The sequence below is a fragment of the Moschus berezovskii genome, chromosome 14 (genome assembly GCF_049115385.1).
Source record: "Moschus berezovskii isolate FMDL1 chromosome 14, NW_MosBer_1.0, whole genome shotgun sequence".
Taxonomy (NCBI): domain Eukaryota; kingdom Metazoa; phylum Chordata; class Mammalia; order Artiodactyla; family Moschidae; genus Moschus; species Moschus berezovskii.
In genome coordinates this window covers 59,060,964-59,077,828 of record NC_142473.1, presented here as the reverse complement: position 1 = coordinate 59,077,828, position 16,865 = coordinate 59,060,964, and the positions used below count along the sequence as shown (strand labels likewise).

The 16,865-nt window shown below is 46.3% G+C and overlaps 1 pseudogene; it reads right to left on the bottom strand.

The window, feature by feature from the left end:
* Window positions 1-2,478: 2,478 nt before the first annotated feature.
* LOC148775637 (2-acylglycerol O-acyltransferase 2-like) lies at window positions 2,479-16,256 on the bottom strand (annotated as a pseudogene).
* Window positions 16,257-16,865: the final 609 nt, after the last annotated feature.

The following is a 16,865-nucleotide window of genomic DNA, read 5'->3' as shown; positions in this document are numbered from 1 at the left end:
AAGTGACTGAGAGTTTAGGTACTAGAAGGTGTGTGCTGCTCTCTCATTCTCTCACCCTCTGTCTCTCCTTCGTGGCAGGCTTGTTCTGGAGAAGTCTGGTCAGTGGCAACTACCAGGTACTGACAAGCCCACAAGCAGGGCTCTGAAGCCTTCTGCCAGAAGCTTTGTGAGTGAGCTTGAGAGTGGTTCCTCCAGTCCAAATCAAAGCTCTTGTCCCCCCACACTAGGACAGGTTGGCTGCCCCCTCATGACTGAATTGAGGGGAAGCCTCAGTTGCTCCCAGTGCCCAGGGTACATAATTGACCACTCATCCATTAATGCTCATGACCTTTCACCCCAAGCAAGCCCACAACACGAGTCACTGACTGTGATCAGGAGAGTGAGCTGGGGCGGAAACTGATTGGGATCGTGGGGAGCGTGGAACTGATGTGACAAAGGAGGGGACAGTCACTGACCAATCTGAGGAGATAAGGTGTCCAAGGAAAGAGATCAACAGGTCCCAGAACACAGTAGGTGAGAAAGCAGGAACACATAGAAGAACCACCGAGCCGCCCAGAAAAGTGAAGGCATAATAACTCCATGCTGCTTTCAGACACTAAGGTCTGCAGTGGTTTCTTACCCAAGAATGGAAAATTGCAGTGGGCCGGAATTTATCCTTTTGGGGAATTTTGCCTTGCCTTCATGTTCGTGCCCACCTGCCACCTCCTCGGTCTTCCCTGATGGAAACCATCACTCCCCATCTCAAACCTATTGCTCTTGATTCCCACTTGTCTTAGGAACATATAACACCCACCTGATCAGGTCAGAACAGGCCATCATGAGATGTTGGGTTATATATGACCTGACTTCTAGTTACACCTGCCAACCTGTTGGTTACCTAGTGGCTCAGATGGTAAAGAATCCACCTGCAATGCAGGAGAACTGAGTTCAATCCCTGGATTGGTAAGATCCCCTGGAGAAGGAAAGCAACCCACTCAGTATTCTGGCCTGGAGAAGTCCATGTATAGAGGAACCTGACAGGCTACAGTCCATGGAGTCCCAAAGAGTTGGACATGCCTGAGTGACTTTTACTTTCCCGCTGTTCCTCACAAGATGTACAACGGTTAATTATTTCATTGACTCTATTCCACTCCTAAGATTCGAGGTGCACATCATGATGCTTGTTTCTCTGAGGTTATCAGGGGATGTGACTTGTGCGTGGTCAATGATAAGGGTTAAGTCAGGCTTGGACACATATTTGCATTCCTGAGATGGACCACATTCATAGTTATTGGTGGTGTTACCTTCTGTTGGAAGAAAAGTTATTTTCCCATATAGCTGTTAGGGCTCACAATACTGGCCCTATGCTCCCATCCTGTCCCCTCCCTTATGATGTGTGTCACTGACCAGTGGCCCAGAATACTTCTCATCAGAGGCATGTCCTCCTCTTCCCTTTGCTTGCAGATACAAAGGGCCATTCACTCTTCATGTTCCTTCTCCTCCTGGTCTGCCCTGTGTCTGTACATAGCCTCCCCCTTCTCTCCCAGAGAACAGGGCAGAGGTGGTAAGTTGGAGCTGACTGGTCAGGGAGGAAGAGGCAACATGCCATTCTGTGGATCATCGGATCCACCATGTGGGAAGGGGAAAACATGGCAGCAGGTTTGCAGGGCCAGGCTGGGATTAAATGGGAGGCTTTGATCAGTGTTCCCAGTTGGGGAGTAGGGTGGAAGGAAAGAAGAAGGCTGAAACAGAATCCTTTCATTGACAAACTGACTTTAGGAGCTCCCTTTTGTGTCAAGCTCAGGACTGAAGTTACAGAGGATGAGTAGGGGCTATTTCATGGAGCTCTCCACTCATGTGACATCAGACCAGAGGTCAGAGATCACGTTAGCCACTCAGGAAAACAGAGACTCAGAGGAAGGGTGAATACGTATGTTCATGGTCATTTAGCCAGTGACAGAGCTGAAGTCTCCTTCCCCGCCTCATGGGCCCCTCTGGCTGCCAGCCCGGGGCTCAAATGACTCAGAAACTCAAAGGTGCCTGGTTGAATCAGGAGGTTTTGGCTGGAGGAGCTTGTAAGAGAAAGCCTTGTACTTGCTGGTGGCTTCTGTGCTGTCACTCAAAGCAGAGGAAGAGAAACCTGCTCACTGGAGCTGCTCTTTGTCCTGCTCATTGGGTGACAGGATCACAGAGGACAGAGACACAGACATCATTGTCTCCCAGAATCTCTCCCATTTCTCAGCAGGGCAGGCATGAAGAGGACCCATTACAGAGGAGTCACAGCAGGAGAACAATCACTGATGCCAGAGTCTGGTCTCCTCTCCCAGGAGCCAGCTGTGACACAAGGACTAGCATGGGGTGGAGCTTCAGGAGTCAGTGAAGGCTCTAGAGATGTGTTCAACAGACACCTCCAGGAAGCCTTCTGGTATCACAGAACCTCCCTCCATCCTCCCTAATGCCAGCCCTACATTTTGGAGAGGCCCGTCCTCTGGGTGGCTTTCAGCAGATCTCCAACTGTTGGTCTCTGGGGATATTGTACTTAAGCTTGTGGGTTTCGAAGAGTTTTTCCAGTTTCTTTATGTAGTGCTAGTGAAGCCTGTCTACCTCCTCCTGGGAGGGATGTAGTGTCCTTTGCACCTCGATGGGCTTCCCCACTGCAAGACACAGAGGTGAGTGGTGGCTCAGAGTCAGAACCACTGAAGGCGCAGGGACATTGGTGTTCCCACTGCAATGGTCATCTGAGCAGGTAAGCACTCTAAATCCTTCCCTATCAATTCTCTTCTGGGTTATAGAATCCAAGATGTTAGGTTAACTTCAAAATCTCTGTATGAACAGCACCGCCAGCAGACATTTGCATGCATTATCTCTTATGATATCCTAACAATCCTGTGGGGATATACCTGCTATTATTTTGTTTGATTGGTGAGGAAGTGAGGCCCACAGAGGTTAAATAATTTGTTCAAGGTCACGTAGCCAGGAAAAAGTCAGTACCAGGATTTAAGCCCTGGGGATGGGCTCTTAGCCTCAGGGAAAGGTGGATCTGGGAGTCTCAGATGCCATGATTGGAAGAGACTGTGTCTGTGGGAGGAGGTGGATCAGAAAGCAGCTGTCCTGTCTTCTTCTCTTGGGAATGATCCTGAGGCAGCAGCACTATAAACATTCATGAGACTATCACCACATAATGCAAAGAAAGTTTGGTAGTTGGTTTGCCTGTACTCAACTAAGAAATGACTGTGTGAGCAGGGATGAACAGCTCTATTAGTTCTGCCATTGGAACCTAGTTGGAATTCAAGAAGAAAGCAAATAGCTGAAAGATGGTGCTAAGTCGATGGACTAAAGCCCATGTCCTTTATTTCGAAGGAAATCCATCTGGCTCTCCTTCAGAGACTGCTGATTGCTACTTTAAACACAGATCTAACAGACCTGCCATGGTCTTGTATCCACCTTATCCAGTTACTGTCATTAGACCCTGTGGTCAGAATTAAACCCTCCTTATCAAGCAACTCTCTTGCTTTCTCCATGATCCAGCGGATGTTGGCAATTTGATCTCTGGTGCCTCTGCCTTTTCTAAAACCTGCTTGAACATCTGAAAGTTCACTATTCACATATTGCTGAAGCCTAGCTTGGAGAATTTTGAGCATGACTTTACTAGCGTGTGAGATGAGTGCAATTGTGTGGTAGTTTGAGCATTCTTTGGCATTGCCTTTCTTTGGGATTGGAATGAAGACTGACCTTTTCCAGTCCTGGGGCCAAATTTGCTGGCATATTGAGTGCAGCACTTTCACAGCATCATCTTTCAGGATTTGAAATAGCTCAATTAGAATTCCATCACCTCCACTAGCTTTGTTCGTCGTTATGCTCCCTAAGGCCCACTTGACTTCACATTCCAAGATGTCTGGTTCCAGCTGAGCGATCACGCCATTGTGATTATCTTCATAATGAAGATCTTTTTTGTACAGTTCTTCTGTGTATTCTTGGCACCTCTTCTTAATATCTTCTGCTTCTGTTAGGTCCATACCATTTCTGCCCTTTATCGAGCCCATCTTTGCATGAAATGTTCCCTTGATATCTCTAATTTTCTTGAAAAGATCTCTAGTCTTTCCTATTCTGTTGTTTCCCTCTATTTCTTTGCATTGATCGCTGAGGAAGGCTTTCTTATCTCTCCTTGCTATTCTTTGGAACTCTGCATTCAGATGCTTGTATCTTTCCTTTCCTCCTTTGCTTTTCGCTTCTCTTCTTTTCACAGCTATTTGTAAGGTTGTGTGGATCACAATAAACTGTGGAAAATTCTGAAAGACATGGGAATACCAGACCACCTGACCTGCCTCTTGAGAAACCTGTATACAGGTTAGGAAGCAACAGTTAGAACTGGACATGGAACAACAGACTGGTTCCAAATAGGAAAAGGAGTACGTCAAGGCTGTATATTGTCACCCTGCTTATTTAACTTCTATGCAGAGTACATCATGAGGAACGCTGGGCTGGAAGAAGCACAAGCTGGAATCAAGATTGCCAGGAGAAATATCAATAACCTCAGATGTGCAAATGACACCACCCTTATGGCAGAAAGTGAAGAGGAACTCAAAGGCCTCTTGATGAAAGTGAAAGAGGAGAGTGAAAAAGTTGGCTTGAAGCTCAACATTCAGAAAACGAAGATCATGGCATCTGGTCCCATCACTTCATGGGAAATAGATGGGGAAACAGTGGAAACACTGTCAGGCTTTATTTTTGGGGGTTCCAAAGTCACTGTGGATGCTGATTGCAACCATGAAATTAAAAGACGCTTACTCATTGGAAGGAAAGTTATGACCAACCTAGATAGTATATTTAAAAGCAGAGACATTACTTTGCCAACAAAGTTCCGTCTAATCAAGGCTATGGTTTTTCCCGTGGTCATGTATGGATGTGAGAGTTGGACTGTGAAGAAAGCTGAGCGTGGAAGAATTGATGCTTTTGAACTGTGTTGCTGGAGAAGACTCTTGAGAGTCCCTTGGACTGCAAGGAGATCCAACCAGTCCATTCTAAAGGAGATCAATCCTGGATGTTCATTGGAAGGACCGATGCTAAAACTGAAACTCCAATACTTTGGCCACCTCATGCGATGAGTTGAGTCACTGGAAAAAACTCTGATGCTGGGAGGGATAGGGGGTTGGAGGAGAAGGGGACAACAGAGAATGAGATAGCTGGATGGCTTCACCGACTCGATGGGCATGAGTATGAGTGAACTCCGTGAGTTGGTGATGGATAGGGACCCTGGCGTGCTGTGATTCATGGGGTCGCAAAGAGTCCGACACGACTGGTTCCTGGTTGCATAATAAAAAGGCAAGTACCCTTATCAAACCTCAACTTTGTTACCAAGGGCAGGGTGATCTCTTGGAATTGATTTACCTTTTGTGGATCTAGGTTTCCAAGCAATAAAATGTGGATGAGAGTCCTACCTCTCAAGTTATTGGGAAAAATAAGCTGCTGCATGTAAGGACTAAGTACAGTGTCTGACACACTGCTGTGGCTCAGTAATCTGTAGTGGCTACTGACCTTTGTGTCCCTGTTACTCTTCTCATTCTACTGCCTTTCATAGGGTTACTTGCCTGTGTGTCTATTTCACACACTAGAAAGTGTCCTCCAGAACAATGTCAAGGGTGTTCTGGTCCATGTCTCCTTGCCGCACAAGTGCAGGCTTCTAACTCTATAACACTTTCCCGTCCCAGACTGGGTCTAGGCTCACCCACAGTGGTGATGGGTCGGCGGTAGGGCATAAGACCAAAGCTGTACTGAAAGACTCCACGGCCATAAAAGAGAGGGATGGAGCCTCTAGTGCTCTTGTGAAGTTGGTCCTCAAACCACCGCAACCAGGAACCAGGAGAGCTCTCAACCTGGTCATATATGTCATTCTCCCCAAAGGAGAAGATCGGCACCAGAGCTGCCCTAGAGGGAGACAGGAGAGAGGGCATGTGGAGGGGCACAAGCTGGTCCCCTAGCTTCCCTTAGGTACCTAGGGGTCAGGAACTGGAGGAGAGGACAAAGTCCTGGGACAAAAGTAGGAGGCCTCGGGTGTCATCTAGAACTGCCACGTTCTTGATTTATAATTTCATGCAGGTCATGGCTCTTCTCAGTGCCAACGACTGGCACTGGGATTGTCCATGCTCACTCTGCTTGCCACAAGATAGGCCAGTGAATCTGAGAGGAAGTTTTGGGATGAGGAAGGGATTTTATTCGAATTTAGTGACCAAGAAGACAGCACGCTAGTGCCTCCAAATAACCATCCTGAAGGGCCAGGTTGCCAAGTTCTTTATGGATCATAGATTGGGATATAGGTGAGGAAATAAACTAAAAAAACTATTTGATCCTTGCGAATGTCTAATAGAAGGCAAGTGTCTGGCAGGGGAATGTGTTAGTTTCACTTATAGTCCTTTACAGGTGGGCAACTCAGGTTATCTTCCTTAGGCAGCCCATTATCCGTTCTTACAGTAACAAAAGCCGCAAGATGAGGGTTAAAGTCACAGATCAGGTACAGGAAAAATTCAAGATTAACCTTTTTTGGTTACAGGATCATGAGAGAAACCAGAAGACTGCTGAGAGTCTTCCCAGATATAAAACATCTGCAGACTTTCTGGGAAAATCTCTTCCAGCTAGCTGTGTATTCTTCACAGATGTTTAAAGATAGGAGAATAGCTTTAAGCTTTGTCCCAAGCTCCATTCTCCCTGAGCTCCTAGATCTCAGATGCAATGCAACCTTTCAGCAATATGACCGTTGAGATTAACCCTTTTTGTACAAAATCTTTCTTCTAGAATCTTCTTTGGGTATGTGGACCTGAGACAGTGTATCTATCAACAATATACAATCTTCATTGTTATGAATGGAGACTCTGCCTGCCAAAATAAGCTCTGCATTTGCCTCTGCAGTCTTCCCTCCAAACTACAATCCGTGCCAATCTCCAGTTGAACCCAGAGCCCTCTCCCCAATACCCGTGCATCAGGGCGAGCCTGATGAAGCCCTTGCGGTTCCACAGCACCAGCTTGTAGGTTCCAGGGCTGGCATTCAGTGACTCCTGGATGCCCCCAGTAACGATGGACAGCAGGTTGCCACCACCTTTCCTGCTCAGAATGTGAGCAGCACTCTCCTTGTCTGATGAGACCAGCCCTGGGTTGAGAAGAAAGTGGTCACGTGCAGTGTGAAGGGGGCAAGCCTGGTTCAGGAGTATGGCTTGGGCTCTACCCGACTCTCCAACTGGGAGTCCCCAGATGACAGGCACTGAGTGCTACCTCCTTTCCCAATACTCCCATGAAACTCATCACTGAGCACACAGGAATGGAAAATGCTTCTTTGGGTCTCATCTCCTTGTCTACTTCACATTCACTTGGAAGAAGTAGAGAACAGTTGGCCGCCTTCCTTAAAACCCTTCCTCATGCCTTCAGCCCTCATCTTCCTGGATTAGAAAGAGTGGCAGGACTCACCCCCTGACATGATGCAATCCCTGAAGACAGGGGCCCAGAAACACCAGTGCATCACCATCAGATGTGAGTGGATGCCTGGAAAAACTGAGGAGAAGCCCGTGCCCTCAGTGCACAGGTTGGTAAAACCAGGGGCGAGGACCCCATGAGGGTGGAAGCCAGCCAGGTGGTCCCGGGAGGGGTCCAGCTCAGCGGTCTTGACCAGCTGCAGGGACAGCAATCAGGTGAATCGGGGCTACACCTAGTACCCCCCAGCCCCGATCCAGTCTCCCTGTTAAGTTTCTGTGCTGACCTCTTTTATCTGTCCCCTGAGCCCAAGTGCTTTCACACTCCATGTGAGTGTCCTGTGATGAGAGATGACCTGTCTGAGAATCCTTGACCCCAGTGGAAGCATGTAGCAGAGAAGGACACCTTCTTCGAGGCAGAGCATATCTAGAAGGAAGGAGCCAGCAGAGGAGGGAGTAAGCCTCTCACCAAGTTTTGTGGCATCTGGAGTTATGTCCCAGGTAAAGAGCTGGATCCCTGAGTCACCGTGACTCAGTGTAAGAGACCCCAGGGTGCTGAAGCTACAGGTTGGGAGGAGGGCCATGAAGTCTCTAGTGACGCCTGCAGGTATGGGTGGAGAGGTGTCAGGGAGGTGTCCTGTCAAGTCTGCAGCACTCCCTGACACCAGGTCATAGCCTGCCCACAGCACTGCACCCCTGCTCAGGCCTTGGCCTGTGTAGACATTGCTTCTCTGGATAATGAAATCTTACACAGAAACCCAGTTCCCAAACTGATCTTCAGGATGAGGTAGAATCAATTGTCCTCGGGGAAACACTGCCTGATTCTCCACCATTACCTCTTTAGGAAGCCCGTAGGGTGCATTTAGAAAGCTCCAGTACTCATAAGTAGTCTCCTAAATTCTCTAAAAACTCTGCCTTTAGGTGCTAGCTCATAGAATCACAGCATAAAGGCTTGTGAAGTGGAGAAGTCCGATCAGAATTGTTAGGTTAAGGAATGTTGCTTACTTGCATTCAAGCTAGCAGCCATGGTACCTGCCACTGACAATGGGCCTTGAAAGGAATTCAGGGTGGAGAAAAATAGGATACTGGTCACATAGAGTGAAGATGCACATCACAGGAAATACTGCAGTGAGCCCAGATTTTGTATCTCTCCAAATGCAGAAAAACATGAAAATCATTAACTGGAGATGTCTGCTTTTTGACTGGCAGCAATCTTTTGATGTTTAGCTACATGGCTTGTTTTGTTTTATTTTTTCCAACAAAGCCCCGTAAGTACTGACTTCTCCCTTCCCTTTTAGAACAGCTCCTCAGAGATTTCTGAGAGGCTATCTCTGAATACAGTCCTCAGTAAGGCCTCAGAACAAAACACCTGACATCTTTAAGGTTGTACACTTGTTTTCAGTAGACAGTAGAGACTCCCTGACCCCCCTATCCACTGCCAACCAAAGATCCCTGCAGGGCCTCTCTGTTAAGGTGTGTGGATGACTTGGAAGTTGTCCTGGAAGGTGACTAGAGTCCACAATCTGTAAGCTGCAGCACCTCCTGCAGGCCTCAGTCCAGGACAGGGTGGTGGAACTGCATGTTATCCCTCCTTCTGCTGGCTGTTCAGTGGTACTGCCCACCATCTGCAGCTGTTGTTGCCAAGGATGCAGGGGCCTACAATCCTGAACACTCTACTCATGAAATTTCTGCAAATCAGGTTCGGTTTTCCACAATATCAATAGTGTGCTATTTGAAAAATCCCCTGGGGTAGAGACCTGGTTATAGGAGAGACAGAACAGACACAGATAAGACCGGCACAGAGACGCTCAGCAGAGTTTTTCTGCCAGATGTACAAATGATAGCATTCCAGGGGTGAAAGGAGAGCCAGATGCTGTCCTTGGAAGCCCCAGGATCACCTGATGTCTCATGGAATCCACACAGCCCAATGACGAATGTGGCAGCATTTCCACTTTACACATGAAGAAATTGAAACTCATAGAGCATGTGTATCTCACCTAAGGTCTTACAACTGGTGTGTTGCAGACCCTGTATTAGAACCTATGATGTCCACTCCCAGAGGTAACACCGTATACATTCTCGTCTCCTTTGTCCAGAGAGGGCCGCCTGTCTCTGCCTGGCTCCTCTCTGTGTCCTCACTGCCTTCCTCTTCCTATCCCCACTAGATAATCAACCATCACAACTGCTTACATCCAAGGGTTTTGCCTGTCGGGGATTCAGAATGGAGCAAAAGTCAGTTCACTGAAATTCAGTGGCTTGCATCCCTAAGGATTGATCCTTGGTCCAGAGTTCAGTGTACAAAATGGACATGAGGTACCATGAGCCAGAGATCAAAGATTAAGAGATAGGCAGAAGAGGAGGAACTGGACTGTTTAGTGGATCCCTGGGGAAACTGAGATTGAGAATGAGCAAAGCTCTGTCCAAGGACACACAACATACCAAACACACAGGGTCAGGATACATCCTGAGGGCTCTCGGCTCTGTTTCTATTCTCAGAGCCAATGCACACACTTTAAAAGCAGTAACAGAAGCTGCTCTGTATCTTGCTCACATCTTCCCTCTCAGGGTATCAGTATCCTCATCTGATAAAGTGTCAACCAAAGTTCTCAAAAGCTTGTTTTCATTACAGATTCCTTCACCCCAAACTTAGACTGTTGAGGGATTTACACCTGTCAGATACATAAGTGAGCTGCACTTCATGGCCTACTGGGTTCCTCAAATCCTGCTCATTCATCAGTTGTCATAGTGGCCTCACCTCACTGAAGTAGGACAACCATAGTCAGACAGAAGCTGATTCTTCCCCTAGCCATATAGCGGTAGAAGCCTGTCTCCTGCTCCTGGCCCAGAATTCTGCTCACTGCACACAAGGTCAAACATTCCCATGGACTCGTGGGAACTATTGTCCTGACCACGCCCTAGTCAGCCCTTACTCACTGAGAAGAGGAAATAGTCCTTCGTGTACTTCCATAGGGTCCTGCACCTTATGAAAGCACTCTGCCTGCCCACCTGCCATGGCGTGTCTCAATCTAGGTACCACCAGATCACATACAGGATACTGATTATCCAGAATCTTGTGAACAGGAGGCCAATGAAGACTACGCAGCAGATCAAGTCTGGGAAGGGAAGCAGTTTTCAGAGGTATGAAGGAATGAGCTCTCCCCATATATCCAGCTCTAGCAGCACTGTCCAGTCCAACCCTTACCCCAGAAGGAAGAGATCAGCTTCCCAAGGTTTGGAGGAGGAGAGAATGCTGTCAACACGACAAGTGTCACATTGACAGCCTGGATTTGAAACCAGTTGGCCTAATTTCAAACTCGCATTTTTCCACTGCACCAGATTACTTACTCATTTGTGTCTTCCCTCTCCACTTCCTTTTCTGTCTCTATTCGCCCCATGCTTGATAAATGCCTCATGGAGATGTGGTAGGATGAACTTTTTCTGGTATCCATTCTTTAGAACCCCAGAGAAAAGGTATTATTTCTACCCAGCCCACTTCCACAGGATTCTTTGCGCTGTGGACTGTAGCCCTCCAGGCTCCACTGTTCATGTTCTCCAGGCAAGAATACTGGAGTGAGTTTCCACGCTCTCCTCTAGAGGATCTCCCAGACCCAGGGATTAAACCCACATCTCCTGTGGCTCCTACATTGCAGCCAGATTCTTTACTGCTGAGGCAGTGGGGAAACCCAGTCTGAATAGTAGCAAAATGCATAAATCAAAGTATTTCGGGGCTCACAGAGGCTCTCTTTCTACAGAGCACCTCCAACGTGTCATGTGCTGGTGTTGTGTAACTACAGCCATGAACAACGGACAGGAATTCCTGCCGTCCTAGTGCTGGCTTCAGGGTTGTGTTTGGAGCACTTCGTTTTTTTCCGTTTTAACACTGGTTAGATATGTTTATCGGAGAAGGTAATGGCAACCCACTCCAGTACTCTTGCCTGGAAAATCCCATGGACGGAGGAGCCTGCTGGGCTGCGGTCCATGGGGTTGCGAAGAGTTGGACACGACTGAGCGCCTTCACTTTCACTTTTCTCTTTCATGCATTGGAGAAGGAATTGGCAACCCACTCCAGTGTTCTTGCCTGGAGAATCCCAGGGACGGGGGAGCCTGGTGGGCTGCCGTCTGTAGGGTGGCACGGAATCAGACACAACTGAAGCGACTTAGCAGCAGCAGCAGCAGCACCAGCAGCAGATGTGTTTAACATACACTAGTCATCGAAATGACTCTTTGGTGTTTTATTATTCTTTTTAAATTTTCGTTAGAGTATAGTTCATTTACATGCTGTATTAGTTTCAGTTGTGTAGGAAGTAAACCTGTTAAACTCATACACATATCAAGTCTGATTTGTTTGTTTTTCTTAATTCCTTTCCTATGCAGATCATTACAGAGCACTGAGTAGAGATCCCTGTGCTACACAGAATGTCCTTATTGTTATCTATTTTACATACAGTAATGTTATTTGTCAATCCGAATCTCCCATTAAATCCTTCTCCCTACCCCCTGGTAACCATAGGTTTCTTCCTACTTCTGTTTTGTAAATAAGTACTTCTGTATCTCTTTTTTGATTCTGCATTTAAGTGATATCATGTGATATTTGTCTTTCTGTGACTATCTTCTCTCAGTTTGACAATCTCTAGGTTCACACATGTTGCTGAAAATGGTGTTAATATGTTCCTTTTTATGACTGAGTAATATTCCATCGCCTGTATTACTGCATCTTCTTTATGCATTACTCTAATGGATTTTAGATGGCTTCCATGTCCTAGCTATTGTAAATGTGCTATTATGAACATTGGGGAGATTGTATCTTTCCAAATTATGGGCTCATGACAGAGGTCTTATGGAGAACAGTATGGAGATTTCTTATAAAACTATTAGAATACTATAGCAGTCCCTCTCAAGGACATATACTCGAAATGATTTTTGAGAGTCAATTTGGTATAATTAAATTAATTCACATTGTTGTGTAACTAAACCAGCCTTCATCTCAGAATTCTTTTCATCTTCTTAAACTGAACCTCTGTACCCAGAGATTAGAACTTCCATCCAATTTGAGAGAATAAAACCAAGTTGCTAATAACGGTTCGTTGTAGGGTAGGATTTGGGGGAAATCCTTGACTTTTAGAACACACATTTTGTTTCAATGTGTTAAAATAGCATGTATTTGTTTTTCAGTCAGAAATAAAATTTTAAAATGTGCACATTTCCTCTTGATCAGAAAGAACTCCCCCATCTAAACATCTCCCTCACTCTGGCCTCTCGTTTAACTACTGTCAGCAGGCAAAATCCTAACTTTGGTATATCTTCAGTCCCTAAGAAAGGAAACCTGCCTTCCCCTCATAACACCAGGAAGGAAAGATGTATAATCCCACTTTACCAAGACCAAGAGAGGGTATTTATGTTAGCTAACCTCATAAAGAAAGCCAGTAGGATGAGTGGTGGTTTCAGTTCTACTATTATGTCCATATCATGCTCCCAACATTCATTCATTCAACAAGCATTTATCAACATTAACTCTACTAGGAGATGCAGATACAGATGGGAATAACACCAGCTCTTTGAAAGGAGCTTACCTTCCTGCTCCTTTTTCCATCCAGGTTGAGAGAATAAAACCAGTTGTTAATAGTGGTTCATTGTAGGGTAGGATTGGGGGAAATCTTTGAGTTTTAGGACACACATTTTGTTTCAATGTGTTGAAATAGCACGTATTTGTTTTTCAGTCAGAAAAAATAATTTACAACTGTGGGCATTCCTACTTGATGAGAAATTCCCCCATCTAAACATCTCCCTCACTCTCACATCTCCATCACTCCCTCGTAAACTCAGATATGCAGATGACACCACCCTGATGGCAGAAAGTGAAGAAGAGCTAAAAAGCCTTTGATGAAAGTGAAAGAGGAGAGTGAAAAAGTTGACTTAAAGATCAACATTCAGAAAACTAAGATTATAGCATCTGGTCCCATCATTTCATGGCAAATAGATGGGGAAACAGTGGACACAGTGGCTGACTTTACTTTTTTGGGCTCCAGAATCACTGTAGATGGTAGCTGCAGCCATCAAGTTAAAAGATGCTTACCCCTTGGAAGGAAAGTTAAGACCAACCTAGACAGCATATTAAAAAGCAGAGACATTACTTTGCCAACAAAGGTCCATCTAGTTCAAGGCTATGGTTTTTCCAGTGGTCATGTATGTATGTTGGACTGTGAAGAAAGCTGATCGCCGAAGAATTGATGCTTTTGAACTGTGGTGCTGGAGAAGACTCTTGAGAGTCCCTTGGACTGCAAGGAGGTCCAACCAGTCCATTCTAAAGGAGATCAGTCCTGGGTGTTCATTGGAAGGACTGATGCTAAAGCTGAAACTCCAATACTTTGGCCACCTCATGTGAAGAGTTAACTCACTGGGAAAGACTCTGATGCTGGGAGGAATTGGGGGCGGGAGGAGAAGGGGACGACAGAGAATGAGATGGCTGGATAGCATCACCAACTTGATGGACATGAGTTTGAGTGAACTCCGGGAGTTGGTGATGGACAGGGAGGCCTGGCGTGCTGTGATTCATGGGGTCGCAAAGAGTCGGACACGACTGAGCGACTGAACTGAACTGAACTGAGAGAGCATATTAAAAAGCAGAGACATTACTTTGCCAACAAAGGTCCATTTAGTCAAGGTTATGGTTTTTCCAGTAGCCATGTATAAATGTGCGAGTTGGACTATAAAGAAAGCTGAGCGCAGAGGAATTGATGCTTTTGAACTGCGGTGTTGGAGAAGATTCTTGAGAGTCCTTTGGCCTGCAAGGAGATGATCCAACCAGTCCTTCCTAAGGAAAATCAGTGCTCAATATTCATTGGAAGGGCTGATATTGAAGATGAAACTCCAATACTTTGGCCACTTGATGAAATGAGCTGCCTCATTTTAAAGACCCTGATGCTGGAAAGATTGAAGGTGGAAGAGAAGTGGGTGACAGAGGATGAGATGGTTGGATGGCACCACCGACTCAATGGACATGAGTATGGGTAAACTCCGAAAGTTAGTGATGGACAGGGAGGTCTGGTGTGCTGAAGTCCATGGAATCACAAAGAGTTGGACATGACTGAGTGACTGAACGGAACAGAACTACCTTCCTGTGTGAGTCTGTGAATTACAGAGAAGAGGAAAGAAACAGATAAAACGAGGAATCCACTGGAAAGTGTTTGATGCTGGGGCCTGAGTCCTCAGGAACACGTCCTTGTTGACCTTTCAGGCCACATTTCACCCCTCCTCAAACAACTGCACTAGGCCAGCATGAACCATCTCTTCACTATATGTGCAATGTTTACTGGCCTCCTGGGAAAACTTACTTGCCGGAAGGTCTGTACATTCTGCCTTGTAGATTCATCTCCTAATATCTTTGGAAAAGAGCCCCTTCTCTCCACCCACTGCCAGCCTTCCTAGTCCAGGGTAAGTAATCTTTTTCAAAGAACCAGATTGTAAGTATTTCAGACACTGTGCTTCAAGAGGCAATTTGGAGGATATTGCATGGGCACAAAATCTCTTAAAATGCAAGCATTTAATACTCAAACACCATACTTCACTCATGGGCTATACAAACACAAAAACAATCAGGGGGCTGGTTTTCAATCATGGGTCTATATGGTGACCTCTGTTGTAGACTGAGACCTTGTATTTGAGCTGGATCTCTGCAGCCTTCCTGGGAAAGAGCCCTCATGTCCTCTGCCAGCCTCTTATCTGTCAAAAATCTTCAGCGTCCTAAGCCTTCACCAAATTTCAAAAATAAAATTTTTAAGAGAAATCATAAACACAGAAAGAAAACAGTCAAGCAAAAAAATAAATAATGCTTTAACCATTACATAAATTCAAACACTTTTAGTTTGTATCCAAGAGCCATAGATAATACTGAGACTCATCACTGAGCGGTTCTGCAGATACTAAACTCCCAGCAGGTGGAAGGAATTTGCTCACAAGCCTACAGACTCAGGAGGAAACCAGAAGGTTGATGATGGTGACTCCAAGTTACCTCACCACCAAGCAACCAGACAATTCTCTAGGGTTTGATCATGCACCCAGCATCTCTACCTCACCCAGTCTCTAGACACTGTTCCCTGGTAATCAAAGGGGTTTCAGGTATTTTGAGCATAAGTTCCCTGGACTCCTTGCTTGGTCCCTGCAACAAAGCCTGAACTTTCTTTCACCACAACCATTGTCAGTATAGGAGCTTTACTGTGTTCCCACAAACAGACCCTAATCTGATTTGCTAACAACTGCTCCCCGTCATCTGTCTCCCCCAATACCCCAATACAGAAGATCCCTAAATTACAGCTTGTCACCCACAGATTGGACCTTGTCACTCCTGTACCTAAAGTTCTCCTGGGGATCCCCTTTGCCCTTGAGATAAGGGACAAGGTACAAGCTCCTGTTCCTGACATCAGAGGGTCCAGATGCCTTTTCTCAGCTCCTCTCCTTCTAGCTCCAGGCCCAAGGTTACTTGATTGTCTGTCTTCCTCTGGATACTCCCAGGTCCCAGGCTGAGCTGAGGTGGGCATGGACAGTCAGACACACACTCCTGTTGGCAAAGCTCCTCCAAGGCCATGTCAGCAAGATATCCCTCATCCCAGGTGATCCCCAGAAACTAGGTTCAGCATGACCTTAGGACCTGTATCTTTCCCCCACTAATACACCATGGGCACCTGAAGTGGCAGGTGCCCATGGCCTCCCAAATCCATCTCAGCTTTCCTTACGCAGGGCCAAGAAAGAGAAGATCAACTGCAGGACCGCGAAGGTCTGCAGCTTGCATTCCAGTAGCACAAACAAAGGTGCAAACTCCACCATGATGATTCCTCTGCTTCCTCTGGAGGCTTCTCTGAGCTCTGCTGTGGTCTGAGACATCTGCTGGGTTTTGTTGCTGCCAGAGGTTGTTAAGTATTTGTGGGAGTGGGGAGGAAGGGTGTCCAGCCAGCCGTAGTGTCTCATTGCACCTACCCTGACAGGGAGCAGTATCTTAGGTGAAATATTTAAAATCACCTGGCCTGGACTAAACTTACTACAGAAGAGAAGTGCACTGGACTCTTCAGGCAATACATTATCTGCCAGATCACCTTTGCTCAAATCTTGCTCATTATTTGGCAAAAAAGGCAGCAAGTATAGGGCAAACCTGCCCTCTTTACACTTACACAACTATTTGGCTGCAGTAATTATCTTCTTTCACCCGACAGGTCCATGGTTCCCCTTTACATATAAGAACTATGAGCTCCCATATAAATATCTCTAGGCCCCACTATCTCCTCATCTGGCTGCCTTTTCCTCAGTTTGCCTGGTCAGTAAAACTCACGGAAGAGCCGTCTGATTTCCATGCCCTCTCCTCCAATTTGTCCTCCTTCTTCCAGACCTCAGATGCCACTGTTGCATTGAACTGCCCTTGACAAGTTCACCACTGGCCTC